The following is a 23761-nucleotide window of genomic DNA, read 5'->3' on the forward strand; positions in this document are numbered from 1 at the left end:
CGATCTACCCATAGGTGCCCTTCTTTGCGAGGCATTGGAAAACCTCCCTGGTCTTTGTGGTTTAATCTGTGTTGGGTACAGAGATGAAGTAGTCCTTAAATAAACATGTTAAACATTATTATTGCACACAGAGTGACTCTATGCAACTAATTATGTAACTTGTTAAGCAATTTATTTTCTCCTCAACTTATTTGTACTTGCCAATGGGGCTGAATACTTGTTGACTCAAGACATTTCAGCATTTAAACATTAAATCAATTTAGAGTTGTTAAATGTGAGTGAAGAGTGTGTTGACAAGCACCAGAATTTGTAAGAAAATAAAACATTATGCATACCAACATATTAGCAAAGAATTAAGAGTGATCAATGTGCTTGTGTCAGGCGAAAATTAAATAAAACGTTTTACCATTGCAACATTTGATGTACAGTCACGTTCATTGGTGGTTGTCTGAAGCTTGCACAAATGTCGATGCCTCATTGCGATTGGTTATTCCCCATCATTGGCAACAATGTCAATGAGTAATGTCAATGAGCACAGTTCATCACAATGGTCAGTACATTTACATTTGACATAAGCCTCAGAGAAATCTGAAAACATATTGATGTCACAAATATATACGTTTTACAGTTCTTTATAAAAAAATTAGTAATTTGTTACATTGGACTGTGTAAAACCTAGTAGTACTACTTATTTCACCTAGTGTGAGGTGGATGTATAGCATTTTGCACAAAAAAACATGATTATTTGTCTCTTTGAAATGAACCCATCAAGTGATAGATTTTAAACAAATACATGTCTGTCATTGAACAATGCCATGATTGGATAGTGAAAAAAATAGCCAATATCTTTCATAATTTCTTTAAACAATAAAAGCTAATTTATCAACAATTCTGAAAATGGATATATAGCATTTTGAAATGAAACGCTTCAAATGCACAAATTTAACATAGAAATCCTTGAATGAGATGGCCAGTATCTAGGTATTCCACAAATTGCAGCATTTTCCATCAATGGGGAAGTCTTTAAATGATTACGTATTGTTATTATTACGTTTATTTCAACAGGAACAATGTACAGTACAACAAAACAGTCTCAGTATCATGGATCATGACGGATAGTACAGTTCTCAGATTATAAATTAGAAACACAGGGCAGGCAAAGGGCAGGTCGAGGGCAGGCAGAGGTTCGTGATCAGGTCAGAGTCAGGCAGGTACAGGACGGCAGGCAGGCTTGGGGTCAGGGCTGGCAGAGGTTTGTAATCAGGTCAGAATCAGGCAGGTACAGGACGGCAGGCAGGCTCAGGGTCAGGGCAGGCAGAATGGTCAGAACCAGGCAAAGCTAGGAATCAGAACTAGAGAAACAGGATGGTGGGAAATAACGCATGTAAGATCTGACAATACAAGACGAACTGGCAACAGACAAACAGAGAACACATATTTAAATACACAGGGGATAATGGGAAGATGGGCCACATCTGGAGGGGGGTGGAGACAAGAAAAAAGACAGGTAAAACAGATCATGGTGTGGCACTTGAGAACAGATGTGTCAGACCAGATTTAGCCAACAGCTAATTTCTATCTGCAGTACTTGGAAAGGTGAACTTATAAACAATAAAACATCTGACATTAAAAAAACTAGGTGAATCTAGGTGAATATATATATCATTGTTGGCCTATTGTTCCCAATCAGAGGCAGCTGTTTATCGTTGTCTCTGATTGGGTATCATATTGAGGCAGCCATTTCCCCATTGTGCTTTGTGGGATGTTGTCTAGGTATAGTTGCCTGTGAGCACTACTTTGAGCTTCACGGTTCGTTTTTTCACTTTATTGTTTTTCTTTGAGTTTCTTTTCCTAATAAAGAGGATGGAAATATACCACGCTGCATCTTGGTCCACTCCTTATAACGATCGTTAACACAGATACGTTTCCACACAGGAGAAAGACATTGTACACAATAATCATCGGACACATTGCTATTGGAAATATAAGTTGTAAAAACAGTAAAAAAAAACATCTACAAAACCAAACAGCAAAAAAAAGGTTAATATTGGCTACAACTCTGCTGTTCTTTTAAGCACTGTTTCAGTTTTTGTGTAAACGCACTGACAACAGCTATACATTCTACGTTTTTCGGGAAGCTGATTGGGCAAAAGCTGTTCTGCACACTGGAATTCTACTGTTGCCATTCACTATGTGACCCTATAGATAGTAGTCACTTGACTAAACATTTAAAAAACAGCTTACATTTCAACATTTACAAAAACTTTCAAAACTCAAAGTTGAAATCCAAGTGAAACTGGGTGAAACTGCCACGTCCGTTTGTGATATAACAACAACAAAGAAGTTACTGCAAACAACAAACATACATTTTGTTCTCTCTGACATTATTGCACAACGACGGAACAGCAGAATCTATACTGCAATTGTTTTTGACCACACTGTTCGACGCACCTCACCTCCATTTTGTCCACAAAACAAAAACAATAGCAAAGGTTTTGGGGCGGACAGTGGTGCTGTTTCCCCTAATGTGGATTCCATCTTTAACAAATTGTGTTTCTTGAGAATTAAACAGTGGCGATGATCATTTGGTTGTAGATCAAAAAATGTTCAATGCCGTTCAGCAAACTCTAGGAGCTTACATTTGTTGGATGACATGAAAATAGAGCTCTTTGGATTGCAAATACATTCATTCAAAAACATGACTGCCTACAAAAAGACTAACACAACCATTCTTCTCTCTTGAGTGCAAGCAGACAAAAAATAAAATTTGTCTGTTCTAAAAGTCAGAATGGATCAATACATTTTCTTTGCAATCACTAAATCATGATCAAATTTGGAAGTACAACTATCCAAAGGTCTAGAATTCTGGGCAATTGCTCTCTTTGTATGCATATTTTACCAAACATTTTCATACAGCTCAAATCCAAAATGATTCCTGAGGAAAAAATATATATGAAATAATAAGCACATTGTGTGAAGTATTTATTCATGAGTATCATCACAATCCAATTCCATGTATTCAATATAAAGGTTGGTTTATGTATAGTTTTGTAGACTTTCAATTGGTGTACAGTCCACAATAGAAATAAGGAAAGGTGAATACAATGGAGGAACACAACTGATATGAATGTACAGGCCTAAATCCACATCTAAGCAAAGCTCTATAGTGGAAGGCCACAATGATGGAGATGATGACTTAGGAGTAACCCAACTTCATTTTTTGCATCTCTGCATGCAAAAAAAAAATCATAACAATATGACAGTCCCCGTTGACTAGATCTTTCCATTTTACAAAGTAATACACTGATGGAGTGATTTCGAATTCAGTGCAGTAGCATTGATTATTAACACAATTGCACAGATTTCTCCTCTGATGAAAACAATGTGTTCATATTCTGTGAACAAAACATTTAACAGTACATTTTGTATTCAATGACATTTGTATTTAACGTTTTGCAAAAGGTGGTCTAAGATATCCAAGTCAGGTACTAAAAAAATGTGTTTGGTAAATGTATTTGAGCATTTGATCATTGCTGTTCTGCTTCAGATCCAACAATTGCTTGTACGCGAATGAGAAAAACTGTAAATATGAATATGAATGACAAAGTAATAACACTGGACATTCTAGGCATGGAAACCCACATGTTTGAATTAATGAAGCTTGCACTTTTTAGCAGAAAATCTTTGAGGCGTCTGTGAAATGGCATATATTTTACAACAGTGACCAGCTGGGATCATATGTCATTGTTCATTTCCTGTATCTTTTATTACAAAGGTCAAGGTGGATAATTCTGTCCGGCTATCTCTTCTCTTTAAAGACCAGACACGACAGTGAGGAAAACTCCTTAGGGCTGGAAAACATAAATTAGAGGTAGTAGTACCAATATCCAATCTCGTAAATATGAAAAGTTTATTTTAGAAACGCGATAAACGCATTTTTTCCACGTTTACATTTTTTCATCTGAAATTAAGACTCATGGGTCCCTTTCTATGTGTATGAATTATTGCAAACTTTTAAAACATTTACTTCAGGTGTGCTTTATTTTTTTTCCCACTAAATGCATCTGGCACAAAAGTGAGTCATTTAGCAAATCATTTCCATTATATTTCTCTATTCAGTTGTAAGTTAGGTTTCTCTAAATATTCTTCCCACACTTCAGAACCTCAGAACCTTATCTTATTCATTTAGACTAACCCCTGACTTAGTCAGCCAGATGTGGTGATAGACAGCTGCCAACGTAAAAAAATATTACAGTTTACGAATACTACAGTATCGGCTTGGGCGATTTACCGTTTATACCGTAAACCAGGGTATTTCGAAATACCGACGGTATGATATATATTTTTTAAATAGTGCCCCTTGTACTGTATACCACGTTATGGTACAGAAACAGTATGACAGTATGAAAATCTGGATACTACCCAACACACCTACAATACTTACTATAGAATTGTATTTTATAAGAGAATTCATACTTTCTCGTCTTTTGGTCACTAGAGACACGGCTCAGTCGTTTGGTCGATTAGTTTGATTTTCATGGACGTGACCCAGTTGTTCGTTCTTTATGTTCCGTATACGTAATACGTAGTATACGTAAGGGATAAACACAGACATTCTGTACATTACCTTGGCAATAATGGACGTTGAGTCCCTTTGCATAGTAATGTACAGAACAAAAATGTTTATCCCGCTTATACCACAGTTGCAAATCTTAGATTTTTTTTTTATAGTATAATTCAGACTTTCTCATCTTTTTTGTTGCTAGAGACGCGACCAAGTCATTTGTTCGATTAGTCAGATACAGTACAATTGGAAAGTATTCAGACCCCTTGACTTTTTCCACATTTTGTTACGTTGCAACATTATTCAAAAATGTATCAAATCTTTTTTTTCCCTCATCAATCTACACACAATACCCCATAATGATAAAGTGAAAACAGGTTTTTAGATTTTTTTGCAAATGTATTAAACATACAAAACAGTACATAAGTATTCAGAACCTTTACTATTAGACTCGAAGTTGAGCTCAGGTGCATCCAGCTTCCATTGATCATCCTTGAGATGTTTCAACAACTTGATTGGAGTCCACCTGTGGTAAATTCAATTGAATGGACATGATTTGGAAAGGCACACACCTGTCTATATAAAGTCCCACAGTTGACAGTGCGTGTCAGAGCAAAAACCAAGACATCAGGTCGAAGGAATTGTCCCTAGAGCTCCGAGACAGGATTGTGTCAAGGCACAGATATGGGGAAGGGTACCAAAACATTTATGCAGCATTGAAGGTCCCCTAGAACACATTGGCCTCCATCAGGTATTCCCTTTTCCCTTTCATAAATGGAAGAAGTTTGGAAGCACCAAGACTCTTCCTAGAGCTGGCCGCCCGGTAAAAATGAGAATTTGGGGAAAACGGCCTTGGTCACGGACGTGATGGTCACTCTGACAGAGCTCCAGAGTTCCTCTGTGGAGAGGGAGAACCTTCCAGAAGTACAACCATCTCTGTAGTACTCCACCAATCAGGCCAGACGGAAGCCACTCCTCAGTAAAAGGCACTTGACAGCCCACTTGGAGTTTGCCAAAAGATGCCTAAAGGACTCTCAGACCATGAGAAACAATATTCTCTAGTCTAATGAAACCTGGCATCACCCCTACGGTGAAGCATGGTGTTGGCAGCATCATGCTGTGTGGATGTTTTTCAACGGCAGGGACTTGGAGACTGGTCAGGATTGAGGGCAAGATGAAAGGAGCAAAGTACAGAGAGATCCTTGATGAAAACATGCTCCAGAGAGCTTAGGACCTGGGCGAAGGTTCACCTTCTAAGCACACAGACAAGACAATGCAGGAGTGACTTCAGGACAAGCCTCTGAATGTCATTGAGTGGCCCAGCCAGTGCCCGGACTTAAACCCAATTGAACATCTCTGGAGAGACCTGAAAATAGCTGTGCAGCGCTTGAGAGGATCTGCAGAGAAGAATGGGAGAAACTCCCTAAATACAGGTGTGCCAAGCTTGTAGTGTTATACCCAAGAGGACTCAAGGCTGTAATCACTGCCAAAGGTGCTTCAACAAAGTACTAAGTAAAGGGTCTGAATACTTATGTAAATGTGATATAATTTAATTTATATTTTTATACATTTACAAATATTTCTGAAAACCTGTTTTTGCTTTGCCATTATGGGGTATTGTGTGTAGATTGATGAGTGAAAAACACAATTTCATAAATTTCAGAATAAGGCTGTAATGAAAAAATATGTGGGAAATGCACTGTATGTTCTGTATGTTCCGTTGCCATGCTTGCTGGCAACATTCTTGTCCGTTGCTTGCTAGCTAGCCACCTAGCTATAGCTAACACAGTCATGACCTCTGCAGTCAAAACAACAGCAAAGTAGCTGCATTTGACATTAATTTGGATACATCCATAACAATGAGCTGATGATGCCCGATTTTGCCTGGCGTAGCTAGAAAAGTCTGCCTTCTCATCAGGACACTTGACAATGTTCATTACAAGGAGATCACATTGCATTTCAAACACTAGGCTACATAGGGACCGGAGAAATTCACGTTCATCACTCATCACATTAACAAATCAATGCTAGCTCGGTAAGTTTTTCCCAGTTGGACCTGTGGTTACAATGTAACCAATTTCAGTTTGTGTGGTTGTTGGTTAAGCTTTCTGTAACTTTGTAACAAGTGCAGGCTCCATGCGCATATTGCGTCATGATGGCAAGGTGTCCCGATATCTTTTCCAACTGTCCCATTATTCAATGTCCATTCTAAAATTGAGATTTTGTTTCACTGGCCTATATCAAAGTGGAATTATGTTTTTATCCATTTTTACTAATTCATTAAAAATGAAATGCTAAAATGTCTTGAGTCAATAGGTATTCAACCCCTTTGTTATGGCAGGCCTAAATAAGTGCAAGAGTAAAAATGTGCTTAACAAGTAACATGTTGCATGGACTCATTCTGTTTGCAATAGTAGTGTTTAACATGATTTTTGAATGACTACCTCATCACTGTTCCCCACACATACAATTACAGTGCATTGGGAAAGTATTCAGACCCCTTGACTTTTCCACATCGTTACGTTACAGCCTTATTCTAAATTTTAATAAAATAGTTTATCTACACACAATACCCGAATAATGACAAAGAAGTAACATTTTTTTTAACCTGACCCCTTGACTTTTTCAACATTTTGTTACATTACAGTCTTATTTTAAAATAGATAAAACAATACCTCATAATGACAAAGCAAAACAACTTGTATTTTATTTTTGCAAATGTATTACAAATAAAAAACTGAAATATCACATTTACATAAGTATTCAGACCCTTTACTCAATACTTTGTTGAAGCACCTTTTGCAGAAATTACAGCCTTGAGTCTTCTTGGGAATGACGCTACAATCTTTCCCTCAAACCTGACTAGTCTCCCAGTCCCTGCTGCTGAAAAACATCCCCACAGCATGATGCTGCCATCATCATGCTTCACCGTAGGGATGGTGCCAGGTTTCCTCCAGACGTGAAGCTTGGCATTCAGGCCAAAGAGGTCAATCTTGGTTTCATCAGACCAGAGAATCTTGTTTCTCGTGATCTGCGAGTCCTTTAGGTGCACTTTGACAAACTTCATGTGGGCTGTCATGTGCCTTTTACTGAGGAGTGGCTTCCGTCTAGCCTGATTGGTGGAGTACTACAGAGATGGCTGTCCTTCTGGAAAGTTCTCCCATCTCTACAGAGGAACTCTGGAGCTCTGTCAGAGTGACCATTTGGGTCTTGGTCACCACCCTGACCAAGGCCCTTCTCCCCCGATTGCTCAGATTGGCTGGGCGGCCAGCTCTAGGAAGAATCTTGGTGGTTCCAAACTTCTTCCATTTAAGAATGATGGAGGCCACTGTGTTCTTTGGGACCTTTAATGCTTATATGCTTTATAGCCAGCAGCATACCACCCTGCATACCACTGCTAGCTTGCTCCTGAAGCTAAGCAGGGTTGGTCCTGATCAGTCCCTGTATGGGATACCAGATGCTGCTGGAAGTGGTGTTGGAGGGCCAGTAGGAGGCACTCTTTCCTCTGGTCTAAAAGTATCCCAATACCCCAGGGCAGTGATTGGGGACACTGCCCTGTGTAGGGTGCCGTCTTTTAGATGGGATGTTAAACGGTGTCCTGACTCTCTGCGGTCATTAAAGATCCCATGGCACTAATTGTAAGAGTAGGGGTTAACCCCGGTGTCCTGGCTAAATTCCCAATCTGGCCATCAAACCATCACGGTCACCTAATAATCCCCAGTTTACAATTGGCTCATTCATCCCCCTCCTCTCCCCTGTAACTATTCCCCAGGTTGTTGCTGCAAATGAGAATGTGTTCTCAGTCAACTTACCTGGTAAAATAACGGATAAAAAAATATTTTAAAAATGCTGCCGAAATGTGTGCCTCGACACAATCCTGACTTGGAACGCTACGGACAATTCCTTCAAGCTCATGGCTTGGTTTTTGCTCTGACATGCACAGTCAACTGTGGGTCCATATATAGACAGGTGTGTGCCTTTCCAAGTCATGTCCAATCAATTGAATTTAGCACAGGTGTACTCCAATTAAGTTGTAGAAACATCTCAAGGATGATCAATGAAAACAGATTGCACCTGAGCTCAACTTCGAGTCTCATAGCAAATGGTCTGAATACTTATGTAAATAAGGTATTTCTGTTTTTCTTTCTTTTCTCTTTATTTGCAAAAACCTGTTTTTGTCATTATGTGTTACTGTGTGTAGATTGATTAGGTGGAAAAATTATTTTATACATTCTAGAATAAGGCTGTAAGGTAATATAATGTGGGGTCTGAATACTCTCCGAATGCACTGTACAGTATCTGTAAGGTCTCTCAGTCGAGCAATGAATTTCAAACACAGATTAAACCACAAAGACCAGGGAGGTTTTCCAATGCCTCGCATAGATGGGCACCTATTGGTAGATGGATAAAAATAAACAGACATTGAATATCCCTTTGAGCATGGTGTAGTTGTTAATTACTGTACTTAATGGATGGTGTATCAATACACCTAGTCACTACAACGATACAGGCTTCCTCCTAACTCAGTTGCCGGAGAGGAAGGAAACCGCTCAAGGATTTCATCATAAAGCCAATGGTGACTTTAAAACAGATACAGAGTTTAAAGGCTGTGATAGGAGAAAACAGGATGGATTAACCACATTGTAGTTACTCCACAATGCTAACCTAAATCACAGAGTGAAAAGAAGGAAGCTTGTACAGAATAAAAATATTCCAAAACATGCATTCTGTTTGCAATAAGCACTAAAGTAAAACGGCCAAAAAATTGGTAAAGAAATAACCTTTATGTCCTGAATAGAAAGCATTATGTTTGGGGCTAATCCAACGTAACACATCACTGAGTACCACTTTTCAAATGCTTTAAGTTCCTCAGCGTACACATCACGGTCAAACTGAAATGGTCCACCCACACAGACAGTGTGGCGAAGAAGGCGCAACAGTGCCTCTTCAACTTCAGGAGGCTGAATACATTTCTCGTCACCTAAAACCCTCAGAACATTTTACAGATTCACAATTGAGAGCATCCTGTCGGACTGTATCACAGCCTGGTATGGCAACTGCACCGCCCACAACCACAGGGCTCTCCAGAGGGGGGTGTGGTCTGCACAACGCATCACCGGGGACATCCAGATAGCGAGGTCAGTACAGGTGCATCAAAGCTGGGACTGAGAGATTGAAAAACAGGTTCTATCTCAAGGCCATCAGACTGTTAAACAGCCATCAATAGCACAGAGAGGCTGCTACCTTCTTATTTTTATTTGACCTTTTATGCTACCTTCATACAGACTTGAAATCATAGGTCACTTTAATAAATGGAACACTAGTCACTTTAATGATGCCACTTTAATAATGTTAACATATCTTGCATTACTCATCTCATATGTATATACTGTATTCTTTACTATCTATTGCATCTTAGTCTATGCCGCGGTCATTGCTCATCCATATATTTATATAGTCTTATTCCATTCCTTTACTTAGATTTGTGTGCATTAGTTATTTGTTATGGAATTGCTAGAAATTACTTGTTAGATATTTCTGAACTAGAAGCACAAGCATTTCGCTACACTCGGAATAACATCTGCTAACCATGTGTATGTGACCAATAAAATTTGATTTGATCATGTTATGGTTATGCTTGTCATCGGCAAGGACTAGGGAGTTTTTTAGGATAAAAAGAAAGGAATTAAGCTATGCACAGGCAAAATCCTAGAGGAAAACATGGTACAGTCTTCTTTCCAACAGGCACTGGGAGACAAATGAACCTTTCAGCAGGACAATAACCTAAAAGACAATGCCAAATATACACTGGAGTTGCTTACCAAGACCACATTGAATGTTCCTGAGTGGCCTAGTTGCAGTTTTGACCTATATCGGATTGAAAATCTATGGCAAGACTAGAAAATGACTGTCTAGCAATTATCAGCAACCAACTTGACAGAGCCTGAAGAATTGAAAAATATTGTGCAAGTATTGTACAATCCAGGTTTGCAAAGTTCTTAGAGAGGTACCCAGAAAGACTCACAGCTGTAATTGCTGCCAAAGGTGATTCTAACTTGTATTGACTCAGGGGTGTGAATAGTTATGTACATTTGATATCTGTTTTTCATTTGAAATACATTTGCAAACATTTCAAAAAATATGTTTTACTGTCATTATTGGGTATTGTGTGTAGATGGGTGAGAGAAAAAAACATATTTAATACATTTTTTATTCTGGCTATAACACAACTAAATGTGGAATAAGTCAAGGGACGTGAATACTTTCTGAAGGTACTGTAAATATACTACAGTATTTCATTTGCAAATACCCTGCACATTCAACTCCCACGTATTGCAATTTGTGCCACCCATAAGTAACAAACCTACATGCCAAGTATAGACCATGTATTATGTTTCCTACAGATTATAGAAAAGAGCAGAAGCGCAGTTTTACCTGCCCACAGGTTATGGAAATGTGTTGTTTTAATATTTCTCCAGTAGGTTTCCTGAAGGTGAAGGCCTCAATTTCTATGTTGACAATAATTCAACCTAAACACTACAGTATACTACAGTCTGCAAAAACGCTACAGTAAATACTACAGTATATACTACAGTTTTATTTTACCATGTTATTTATTCTATAGGTAACTGTAAATACTACAATATACCACAGTAAATACTACAGTGAATACTTTAGTATTCATACCATAGTATATGATCATTTTTTTTCATGCACGTGTCACTCTCAGCTGTTCGCGTGCTGACTACCTAGGGTCATACTTTGAGCTCTTGCGTGTCATGGAGTTTTTGGTTATATATCCCTTCGCCAGTTTGGAGCCTGTGGTATCTGATCCTGTTGGTCAAAATAGGAAACTTTCTAAACAACCTCATGAAAAGGAGAGAGCCAAGATCCAGCAATGGGAAACGATAATAGGCTACTTGCTGCAAACATATGGAGGCTGCAAACATCCTAACAGGAAAACCTGTAAAAACCCCATAAGATTGTTCCAAAAGTTGCTTAAATGTCCAAATAGAAAACACACATTGTATACACTGTTCACCCTCTGAATACAACAAAATGAGTTATGTTATATTGGCACAGTATAGTTGAAACAAAGGAATCATTTTTAAATGTATTTATTTATGTATCGATACTTTATTACATGTTACTGTTTAAAACCCAATCGGGATACTTTTTCTATCGGAGTTCTGTTCTTACTTAGGAGCATGGGGGGAGGGGACTCGTTGCCTGGTCCAGTCAGTGTTCCCCCTCCGCAAAATACAGCTGGAAGATTTTTTCATTAATAATTCTGATAAAACGTGGGCTTAAAAACTATGTTTAGTAATTCATTTAACGTTTAACATTTTAATAACAAGGGCAAATCTGAGGGGGCACGTGCCCTTTGTTCCCCCTATGTCATGACACCTCTGGGTGAGAGTGTGTGTGCGTGCCTGGATGCATGTGTACGGGCGTGTCTGTGTGTTATTATAAAGGTGTGTGTGTATTTACTAAAGCTATTAGACCTACCCATCTAGTCAACAGGCAGACAGAGGGACACACACAGTAATTGAACCAGCGATACTGCTGCCCTGCAGTATCGAAATGTGAATCCCTTTGTAAGAAATGTGAATCGCTTCGCTAGCTAACTAGCTCAGCTATGCTGATCTTGAACGACTGTTAGTATATGTCTTTCTTTTGTAAATTCATTCTGGCTATCTACTCCGGTTTTAGAGCACTCTCTGAGTGTGCCAGAGAGCAGAAAAACTGATTAATTTACGAAATGCGCAACACCCGCTGAATATGACAGGTGTAAGTAAAATTCGGCAAAAAAAGTTAAATTATTGCCAGCTATTATTATTATTTCCAGTTAGTCATTAACACTCTAGATAACATGTGAACAGCCTAACCAGCTCTGCTAGGGTGGGTAAAATGGTCAGAGTAAGATGTTCTCTCATTTGTGTCTGGAAGTAGGTAGCAAGCAAGCCAACTTTAGCCAGTTAGCTCGGGTGCTTGACTGCCGTTGTGCGAAACGCTACTCCTCGGGCCAGATCTTCCAGTTTAAATAGTGCGGTGTGCGCTCAGAATGCTCAGAGAGTGAACCACTCTGAATTTACAAAAACACAAATCTGACAGGGCTCGTCATTTACGAACCACCCAGAGCACACTCTGACACACTGAAGGCAATTTATGAACCCACACTTAGTTGTCAGTCAAATGTATTTAGCATCGATCAAATGGGCAGGCAGGTTCCCATTCAGTTGTCAAAACGTGGGTTGGGACAAGCATGCATTTGCAGGGAAGCTGCAGAAGGATGAGCAGGCTACTATTCCCCATTGTTTATCAATGCAATTTTGACGGCCAGCTAGCTGAAAAAGTTTGAGAGGGTTTATCTAATGTTCCCTCGTTAGATTTTAGCTCATCTCACTCTGGCTAGCATTAGTTGTTGATCTTGTTGTTGTTGATGTAAATAACTAAGGGAGAGAGGGCCTACCTTTTCATGGTTGTTTGATCAATAGGACTGTATATTTCACAAATGTGAGAGGAATCCCATGGTGTTTACATATTTGCTGAAATCAATTCAGGTGTATTTTATGGCTGTTGGTGAATGTGTTCTAATGATCTAAATTTGCGGTGTTGCAACTACCTGTAAACACACAGTCCAGTTCAAAGTGAATGGTGGCAGGCCTTTGTGGCCAAAAGCTTATTTGCATAAAGGCCTACTGTAGCTCTGATTGGCTATGGCACACTGGTCTGCATAGACTCTGGTTCTGGACGAGACAGATGGGTTTTATTTACGGCGGTGTCTATTAATTGTCCAAATGCACGGTCGCTTTCCCACTCTATATTGCTATAGAATTCTCACAAATGCCTTAATTTCCAAACATTCTATGAATTTATGAAGATGTGAAAATGACCAAATCCAAGTGCTTGCTTGTCAGAAAAGAAAGAAAAAAAGAGGTGTCATATTCTTCCTGTGGGTGTATATGAACAGATAAGAATAAGAATAAGATTTTGTGTTGCTAAAACGCTGTCAGTTCCACTTTAATTCATTAATCCATTCATTCCGATTACCGTATGCTATTACAGTAGGTCTCCTCTAATATGAAATACAACATGTTACTTGCCACTAGGCTACCTATAAGTTACTGTCACATTTACGTTTTCTCTGTTCACATCTGTCACATATTGGACTTGTGAGAATGAAACTAAGTGGAATGGTGATGGAAGAGGCGCTCGGTCAGTCTCGGGAGCGGATGGAGGGATCTCCCTCTCTCTATGTCTCTCACTCTTTCCCTCTCTGGCCAGTTCTGGAGGAGTAAAGACACTGACATACATCACATATCTCCCTCTATACGCCTCTATACGCCCTCACTCCCAATCCAACTCTTCTGTGGATTTACCACTCTCATTCCAGGAGAACTATCTAGCTACGCTGGATCGATTAGCCTGTTCTGTAGCTACCCCACATCAGACCTGGGTTCAGATACTGTCTCACATCATTTCATATTTTATCAGAGCTTTATTTAGATTGCCTGGTTACAATGTAACCAATAGTATAGTCCCAAAATGGCAAACCCCAATCTGGCACTCCGGGCAGGCTAGAGCAAATGTACTGTTTGAAAGTTGTTGAATAGTATCAAATCGTTTTTGAACCCAGGTCTGCTCCACATCTCCACATCTAGCAGTTTCTCTCCAGGAGAGAGGAGAGCAGTAGAGGAGAAGAGATGTGGTCAGCACTACTGCCTTTATGTCCAGATGGTGTGGATTGTAGAGAGCCCAGTAAGGGGTCCCTATGCTATGTCCTTGGGCAGACACAGTGATTCAGTACATACAGGACATACAGCCAGACATTCAGAGGTAAAGTAAAAGCATCCAAAATGCGTGAGAGGAAGACCTCACTGTACAGAAAGCACTGCACTGTGTATTCAGCTCTGTATTCAGAGTCCAGACCACAGGAAAGCGTTGGGATAATAACTGAAAGTGGTAGCTACAGTGGTTACTGTTATTTGTGAAGGATATTACACTATTTAGATATCTATAGAAACAAATTGTTGACATTAGTGTAAAATTTTCTGGCCCCATCGGAAACCGAGCCTTAGCCAAAGGAATTGTGCTCCTCTGCTGTAGTTTAGTAGGTGATAGGGTAATGGCTGTGTGTGCCCATAGATCGGCCAGACCAGCACAGAGGGGAATCAGGGACATATTCATAAGCACCATCCATTGCCTCAGCTCCAACTAACCACCATCAGCCATCTCTCCATTTCTGAGCCAGCGAAAAATAATAGGTCAAAGAGAGAGAGAGGGGAAAGAGAGAGAGGGGGGAAGAGAGAGAGGGAGGGAGAGAGAGAAGGAAAGGGAGCCAGCTAGCGAGAGAGAACGAGAGAGAGAGAGAAGGTCAGAGAGGAAAAGAGAAACCCGTCTGAAACACAGAGAGAACAGCTCACAGGAGGAAGAAAGACATGAAACGTTTAGTCTTTTCATCATTTTCTAATCAGCCAATTACATCCCGCCTAGCGCTACTGCCTGCCTTACAAACCACTCCAATTCCTTTGATACCCACTTTGCTCTGTGAGGAATTGGAAGGCGAAGACCAGATCGTACAGCTCTGGCAATGCATTGGGGGAAGGAAAGGAGGGAGATGGAGAAAAATGGGAAAGAACAAGAAAAAGAAGGAAGCCTCGACCGACCACCCAACTTACTGGCAATGCAGTAGGGAGAATGAAGGGAGGAAGGGCGACAAAAAGAAAAGTGGGTCTTTATTAGTGCGAGTAACTTTGACACTTTGGGCAGACCACAGAGCACCCAGCGCCAGTCCATCCGTCATCCAGCTTTCCCACTGATGAGCTGGGGAAACAAATCACAGGCAGACCAGGCTTTGCCTGCAGCCCAAACGGCACCCGATTCCCTAACCTGGTCAAAATTAGTGCACTATGTAGGGAATAGAGTCCCATTTGGGACACAGCCTTTATTTTGCCGCCTGGGTGACTTGCTTGTCTGCGTTGTCAGAAGCAAGGCCCATGTGTTCCCGGCATCCCAATCCCAATCCCGCTGATGTCTCCCCCCAACCTGCTACACGCCATCCCCTCATCTTCCCCTCACCCGCTGGGACTTCTCTCTTCTTCTCTTCCTTCTCTCTTCTTCTCTTCCATTTCTCCCCCTCCTTTTCTCTCCCCCTTCTCCCTTTCCTCCCATATCTTCTCCCCCCTCTACTCCTCCCCCTCTACTTCTTTCCTCTTTCCCCCCACTACCCCTCTCTCTCTCCCTCTCCCCCATTCCCCTATTTTTCTATTCATTATGTAGATAGGTCTCTCCGTTTTACCCCCATCCCTGGTGTTTATGTTATTCTTTATTCATCGCTGATATACAGTATATTTCTGCTATTTATCTCTTATGGAGTGGCAGCGTCATTGCTTATACTGCTTGATAAGTTGAGAACACAGAGAGCATCAATCACTGTCACTTAGCGCCTCAACGCAACGACGCGTCAACGAGTCCCGTCTCTCATTCTGCCACCATACGCTCCCTCTCTCCTATCTGCCTCTCTTTCTCTCACTATATCTCTCTTTCTCTGTCTCTCGCTCTCCTCCCTCCTCTCCTCCTTTAACTGCCATGAACTCAACCAATACATAAATCTGCAAAGGGGGCACGGTTTGGCGTCGGCAATCTGAGTCAAATATATGTTTACACATTTACAAATGAGAAATTCAGCAGCGCGACGTCGGTTCTTATTCCGCTTTGCCTTTTTCGCCCCCTGGGAGGCTGCCTAGCTCTCCCCCCTCCGCCTAGCGCCCGGCTTCTAGCCTCCAACTCCGAGAGTTTCTCTGTGCAACTTATTTAGATGAATGATTAAACTTAAAGCACAGCCAGGAGTCTTGCTACTCTTATTTAAAGAAGAATGGGAAAGCTGTCATCTTTTGATGCATTGCCTGCCATCCGGCATGCAAAAGAGATGCCCCCCCACCCCCCACCTCTCACTACCTCCCTCTCTCTGCCTCTCTCTTTTTCTCTCGCTCTGTGCCTCTCTCTCTCTCTCTCTACCTCCCTTGCTCTACCTTTGCTTCTCCTCCTCCCTCTCTCCCCCTCTCTCCCTCTCTCTACTCTGAAAACAGTGTGATTGATCAGGGTGGAGTGGCATCAGTGACAACATCGTAGTCCACCCACCCAACCGCCACCTGAGCAGGGCATGCTGATCTGAGAGAGATATGCTGATCTGAGAGATAGATAGAAGATTGCTTACTTCTCGCTGATCTATCAGTCACTGAAGTTACTCCAGAAAGAAAGAAAGAAAGAAAGAAAGAAAGAAAGAAAGAAAGAAAGAAAGAAAGGTTCCAATGGCTTTGGCTCTTCCACATCAAGCATGCACAGTCACACTCACACTGTAGAAGAAAGCATTCTAGCATCATCATCACCTGTCTCTCTGTTAGAGTTATAATTATGTTGGAAGGAATGCTGAAACCTTGAGAACACACACACACAAATGCTGAATTCCCCCAAAACCGTATCTCTAGATGGAAGAGTTACTGTGTTGATTGATGAGGTAATAATTTTGTTTTACTAAAAGTTGACTATAGAGTACTTACTATAGAATGCTGTAGTAAAGTGTAGTATACTGCACATTGTAGTATCACTTGATCATGGGTAGTACTTAGTACAGAATTGTGTAGTATACTGTAGAATACTATAGTAAATACTAAAGTATTATCCACACAAAATAACACTATAGTAAATACCAAAGTAATATCAGAAAAAGCACTACCGTCCGCTAAAACACCATTTTTTTAAACTACTGTAAATACTACAGTATTTCATTTGCAAATACCATGCCCATTCCCCTCCCCTGTATCCCAAATTTGTAACACCTGTAAGTTAGAATGCGACATGCCAAATATAGACCATTTAGTGTGTTCCCTATGGTTATAAAAAAGAGCAGGAGCTCTGAACTCCCTGTTCAGAACCAAGTCCGACCTGCCTACAGGATATGGGAAATTTGCTCTTTTAGTATTTCTCCAGTAGGTTTCCTAAAGGAGAAAGCCCCCCACTTTTTTGTTGAAGTTAATAAAACAAAAACACTTTAACAAATACTACAGTAATGTCCCCAAAAACATGACAGTAACTACTACAGTGTACCGTACTACAATCTGCAAAAACACTACAGTAAATACCACTGCAGGGGTACTCAAGTACTATTTGAGAAGGTCCGGTCACACACATTTCCTAGGTGGTAAAGGTCCGGATGGATAATGTAATTTATCGGTGTAAAAACAAACCCCCACCTTTCAAACCGTGCAACCCCAAACTTTTCACACCCCTCTTGTTGGACGAGAGAAAATGTTGCATTTTGCACGGGGCAGAGATTTTCCAATTGAGTATGGAGGTACTACATCATAATACAGTCCACAAAAACACTACTGTAATTACTACAGTATAGTATACACTACCGTTCAATAGTTTGGGGTCACTTAGAAATGTCCTTGTAGGGGCCTCCCGAGTGGCACAGTGGTCTAAGGCCACTAGAGATTCTCGGTTCGAGTCCAGGCTCTGTCGCAGCTGGCTGCAAGCGGGAGGCCCGTGGGGCGGTGGACAATTGGTCCAGCGTCGTCCGGGTTAGGGGAGGGTTTGTCCGGCAGGGATATCCTCATCACGCACTAGCAACTCTTGTGGCGGGCCAGGGCCAGTGCACGCTGACACGGTTGCCAGGTGTACGATGTTTCCTCCGACACATTGGTGCGGCTGGCTTCCGGGTTGGATGGGCTTTGTGTCAAGAAGCAGTGCGGCTTGGTTGGGTTGTGTTTTGGAGGATGCATGACTCTCGACCTTTGCCTCCCCCTAGTCCGTACGGGAGTTGCAGCGATGAGACAAGACTGTAACTTCTACCAATTGGATACCACGAAATTGGGGAGTAAAAAGGGATAAAAATACAAAAAAAAGAAAAAGAAATGTCTTTGTTTTTGAAAGAAAAGCACATTTTTTGTCCATTAAAAAACATTAAATTGATCAGAAATACAGTGTAGACATTGTTAATGTTGTAAATGACTATTGTAGCTGGAAACGGCTGATTTCTAATGGAGTATCTACATAGGCGTACAGAGGCCCATTATCAGCAACCACCATCACTCCTATGTTCCAATGGCACATTGTGTTAGCTAATTCAAGTTTATCATTTTAAAAGGCTAATTGATCATTAGAAACCCCTTTTGCAATTATGTTAGCACAGCTGAAAACTGTTGTCCTGATTAAAGAAGCAATAAAATTGGCCTTCTTTAGACTAGTTGAGTATCTGAGCATCAGGATTTTTGGGTTCGATAACATGCTCAAAATGGCTAGAAACAAACACCTTTCTTCTGAAACTCGTCAGTCTATTTCTGTTCTGAGAAATTAAGGCTATTCTATGCGAGAAACTGCCAAGAAACTGAAGCTCTCATACAACATTGTGTACTATTCCCTTCACAGAACAGCGCAAACTGGCTCTAACCAGAATAGAAAGAGGAGTGGGAGGACCCGGTGCCCAACTGAGCAAGAGGACAAGTACATTAGAGTGTCTAGTTTGAGAAACAGACTTCATTAAATAGTACCTGCAAAACACCAGTCTCAACGTCAACAGTGAAGAGGCGACTCCGGAATGCTGGCCTTCTAGGCAGAGAAAAGATTAAGATGACTAAGAATACAGACACTAGACATGGGAACTCTGCCTAGAAAGCCAGCATCCCGGAGTCACCTCTTCTCTTTTGACGTTGAGACTGGTGTTTTGTGGGTACTATTTAATGAAGCTGCCAGTTGAGGACATGTGAGGTGTCTGTTTCTCAAACTAGACACTCTAATGTACTTGTCCTCCTGCTCAGTAGTGCACCGGGGCCTCCCACTCCTCTTTCTATTCTGGTTAGAGTCAGTTTGCGCTGTTCTGTGAAGGTATAAAGCTTGTTTTAGTTTAGTTTATTCATTCAACCATTTTAAAAAACAAGAACACATAAACTTGAAAAAGCCATACATGCACATGAATAAAATCATGGAGGATAACACACAATATAGTCTGGGACTTTTTCCCATTGTGGTCCTCCTGAGACAAGATGGCTAGACAAGATCGAACACAGTATGGCAGTGAAATAATAAAACAAAAACAGAGAAGAAGAACATCTATATCGTCATTCCAGTTACATCATAGGGGTTATTCATATGGGCACAGAAGACATCAAACATATTTTTACTTTATTTTTAAAGCTGCCCAGAGAGGACATTGATTTTATGGGCAGAGGCAACTCATTCCATTCTGAGGCTCCAGTATACAAGAAAGTACCTTTCCCCAGCATTACTCCTGAACCTGTATAAGCACACATCAGCAACACCTGATCTGATGCTGTGATTGTGTGCATCCCTATCACGAGGAAAGTAATCACTTAGATATCTGGGCGCAGGACCATAAATACTCCTGTAAACCAAACCTAGCCTAATCTGGGACACCCTAGCCTCAACAGGCAGCCAATTTAGTTCCTGAAAGCAGCTCCTGCCTATGTGAGTACGTGGACCCACCTTCAATACTACCCTGATCAGCTTATTCTGGGATATCTGGAGCTTCCCCTTCATAAATTTAGATACGCTCCCAAACTAGGATTTGCTAGCATAGTCAAAATTGCATTGAATGTGGGCAGTAGCAAGCACTTTCATGGAGAACTTATTAAGCAGCTTGGAGTTTCTAGTCAAAAACTTAGTCCTGGCATTAACCTTTCCTAGCACCTTATTGGCCATGCTCACACCTCCCAAGCTTCCATCAAGGATACATCCCAAGTAGCTAACAGAGGTTTTAGAAATCTGCACCTCACCCCCTAACTCCACTCTGATTTCATACAACCTACACAATTTAGGTCTGGATCCAAAAATAATTGCTTCAGTTTTCTCTAAGTGCAGAGATAGCTTATTATCTCCAAGCCATTCGCTAATGTTAGTAAGCTCTGTGCTAAGTATGCTCTCCAACATAGTTTTACTTTTGTGAGACACCAGAAGTGTAGAGTCATCTGCATAAAGAAAAATACGGCAAGAACAATCATTGTTCAAATCATTAATATACAATGAAAAAAGCAGAGGCCCAAGCACGCTCCCCTGCGGAACGCCACAACTCATTGGTTTTGCCTGAGACAGTGAACCATTAACCTCTACCACTTGCTCCATTCCTAATATATAGGACTTTACCCAGCCTAGAGGGATAGTGCTTAACCCCAGTGCCTCCAGTTTGAAGATTAGGAGAGAGTGGATAACTGTAGGTAAAAAGGTATAAAGAGGAGGAGAGCTCTAGGAAATTGTCTACTAACCCTCCAGCCCTATTAGAGAGAGACCTTTAGTCTACACTGTATATCTATCTTCTGACTCACTGCCAAAACACAACACAGGCCAAGTCAGCCACAAGAAATACAGTACAGGAGTTATAGCTTTGTCTTCTCTCTCTGAGTTAGGTGTGTGTGTCTTGGATCCCGTTGGCTTTCTAAGGAAGAGAAGACTTGCATCCCAAATGACTATGTACTAAATGGCACCCTATTCCCCTATGGGCCCTGGTAAAAAGTAGTGCACTATAGGGAATAGGGTGCCATTTGGGATGCAAACAATACCATGTATTCATTCATTTTGAAGGAATTGTTATTCTAACAAACCATACTTTTTTACTTTACCGAGCTCAGTTATTGACATCATCTGTCTATCCATAAACTATTTTGAATCTTTTATAGCTCATACTCGTACCCTGGGTCATGATTTATTTTTCTCTCTTGTTGAAGCCTCAGTGCAACACTCATATTGTACTATGCAACACATGCTGCATATTACAGTTAAACCAGTCTACTAAGAGAAAGTAGCAATGGAATGGAAGGTTTCAATCTTACTGTACAGGCATGCTTTATTGTTCTCATTCATTAATTCATTCATTTACATGATTACATTTATTATTTGTTTCAAATTCATGTTTATACAGCACATAACTGTGTGAAGACAGGCAAGGAAAGCCATAAACAAACATTCCGGCTCGTCTATACAGATGCAAGCAACAATAAAATATGTAAATAGCAGGCTACTGTTTTTCATTTGTTCCTCATTCCTAGTGATGAAAAGTACACGGTGTGTTTCAAATCAACCAGCCGTTATACCTAATGATCAAGCAGCTGTTTTTAAAATGATTCTATCATGATTTACAGATAAATTATTGTTGACTACGCCTATCAGTCCTCCAGCCAAAATCACAGTCCCAGAACTACCTTAAAATTGCATTTGAGATATTACTGCTGTAGAAGCTACAGTAAGATTATTCATTATTGGGTGAAGAGATCCTCATTTCTCTGTTATTATGCTCTCATAATCTCTCTTTGTGTCATATATTGTTTTTATTTGGCCTGTCTTTCTCTTTTCTTTCTTGCAATCTCCCTTGATATTCTCTTGCATGTCTTATTAGACCTCTCACTCTCCCTTTCTACTCTTTCTTCCTTACACTCCTCTCTGCCTCTCTCTCTTCTCCCCCCTCTCTCTCTCTTCCATCTATTTCTCTCTCTCCCACTCTCTCTCTCTCTCATTCCCCACACTCCTCTCATTCGTTCTCTCTGTCCCCCGTCCCCCCTTACTGTGGTTATGTGTTATCTGCCACGGCTCCATTTCCCTGCTGACTGATACTCCCTGACTCAGTCGCTTTCATTTTCATGATAATCCAGCAACACCACTAGACTGCCAAATCGCGTTTACTGCCTTTTCTCTTTTTTTCCTATTTTTTCCCCAACTGGTTTATCTCTTTTCCTTGGGGCTTTATTTTTGCTCTCTGTAATTAAATGTCATTTCCAGCTCTCCCTTCTTCTTCAGCGAATGAAAAAAAAGTATATTATTTTGTTATGAGATCATTGTCAAAATAGAATGGATGGATACGTCCTTGCCCTGTATCTGTAGTATGCATCCCAAATTCCATCCCATTCCCTTTATTGTGCACTACGTTTGACCAGAGACCCATGGGAATACGCACAAAAATAGGAGAACACTTTTTGTTCCAGGTAGTACCTTTTTGAGTTTCATGAAGGCTTCTAACTGGAACTAAAAGTGTTCTTCAAAGGGTTCTCTTATGGGGACAGTCAAATAACCCTTTTAGGTTCTAGATAGCACCTTTTTTTCCCCCTAAGAGTATAGATTGCCATTTGGGATGCAGACTTTGTGACTTGGCAGTACACTGAAGCCCCACCACCAGCTATCTATGGAGTGAAAACAATATAATTCTACATTTCTGAAAGCCTTTTTATTCATTTGAATGAAAACAGTATCTGTCATCCTGTGTGTGACCCATATAGTGCTGTAACTTCAGTTTCATATTCTACTCCATTCAAGTTCATTTCCATGGTAATAAGATTGTTTTATCTCATATCATATATCCAGTAAGCTAGCAACCTGTACTACTACACTAATCAAGACTGACAGAACTATGCCATTTCAATTTGTGAGAATCATTTTTAGATACTTCTACTACTCTTGTTTATAGCTACGTTTGTAGCTCAAATGTAATGTAGTGTAGTGTAACATACACATATATCAAACACAGCATGTGCAGGTGTTGTTTGTTGGATTCTCTCTTACAAGATCAAACCTTACTTGCCAGATAGATGTCTTGATTTGAATGGCTGGTTGATTTGAAACACACCGTGTACTTTTCATCACTAGAATGAGGAACAAATGAAAAACAGTAGCCTGCTATTTACAAATTCATTGTGAATTTCAGACATAAGGTTTATAAAAAAAAAATGTGTTCTGTTTTGCTTGAAAAGGAAATCGAACAGTAGAGCGAGCAAAAGGCAGAAATGTTGAGGTATAGCTACCACATGTAAAAGTATGCTCGCTCAAACGAACACGAGAAGACTAATATGTGGAGTACGCAAAAAGTAAAAAATCCAAACTCCAGCCGGCCCATTGCTCATCTCTAGTGCATGTGGGGTGGTCGGTGTGGCGGTGGTAGATTCTTAAGGGGAAAAAAAGAGTTCCAAAGGGGTTCTTTGTGGAGGATACGGGTTCTACCAAGAACCGTCTTCATCTGAAGAACCCTTATTGGAAGATGAGGGTTCTTTGTAAGGCAAAGGATTCTACCTAGAACCTTAAACATCCTAAGAACCGTCGTTTTTGTGGGGAAAAAAATATTTAAGGATTCTTTGGAAGGCAAGAAAGATTCTTTGGAAGACAAGAAGGTTCTACATAGAAGCCTTCTGAATCTGA

At 40.5% G+C, this 23761-nt stretch overlaps 1 protein-coding gene and 1 non-coding gene across 2 annotated transcripts in view; both read left to right on the top strand.

Moving 5' to 3' along the window:
- The window catches only part of LOC110527699 (neurexophilin-2), a 106492-nt gene that overhangs the window by 48521 nt on the left and 34210 nt on the right, over window positions 1–23761 (top strand). The gene's annotated exons all lie outside the window — the stretch shown is intronic.
- Window positions 17530–17583, top strand: LOC118965405 (U7 small nuclear RNA). The gene has a single exon (XR_005052731.1). It is a non-coding gene; the product is annotated as a U7 small nuclear RNA (small nuclear RNA).

This window comes from Oncorhynchus mykiss, chromosome 7, assembly GCF_057628025.1.
Source record: "Oncorhynchus mykiss isolate SJ-2025 chromosome 7, ASM5762802v1, whole genome shotgun sequence".
Lineage (NCBI taxonomy): Eukaryota > Metazoa > Chordata > Actinopteri > Salmoniformes > Salmonidae > Oncorhynchus > Oncorhynchus mykiss.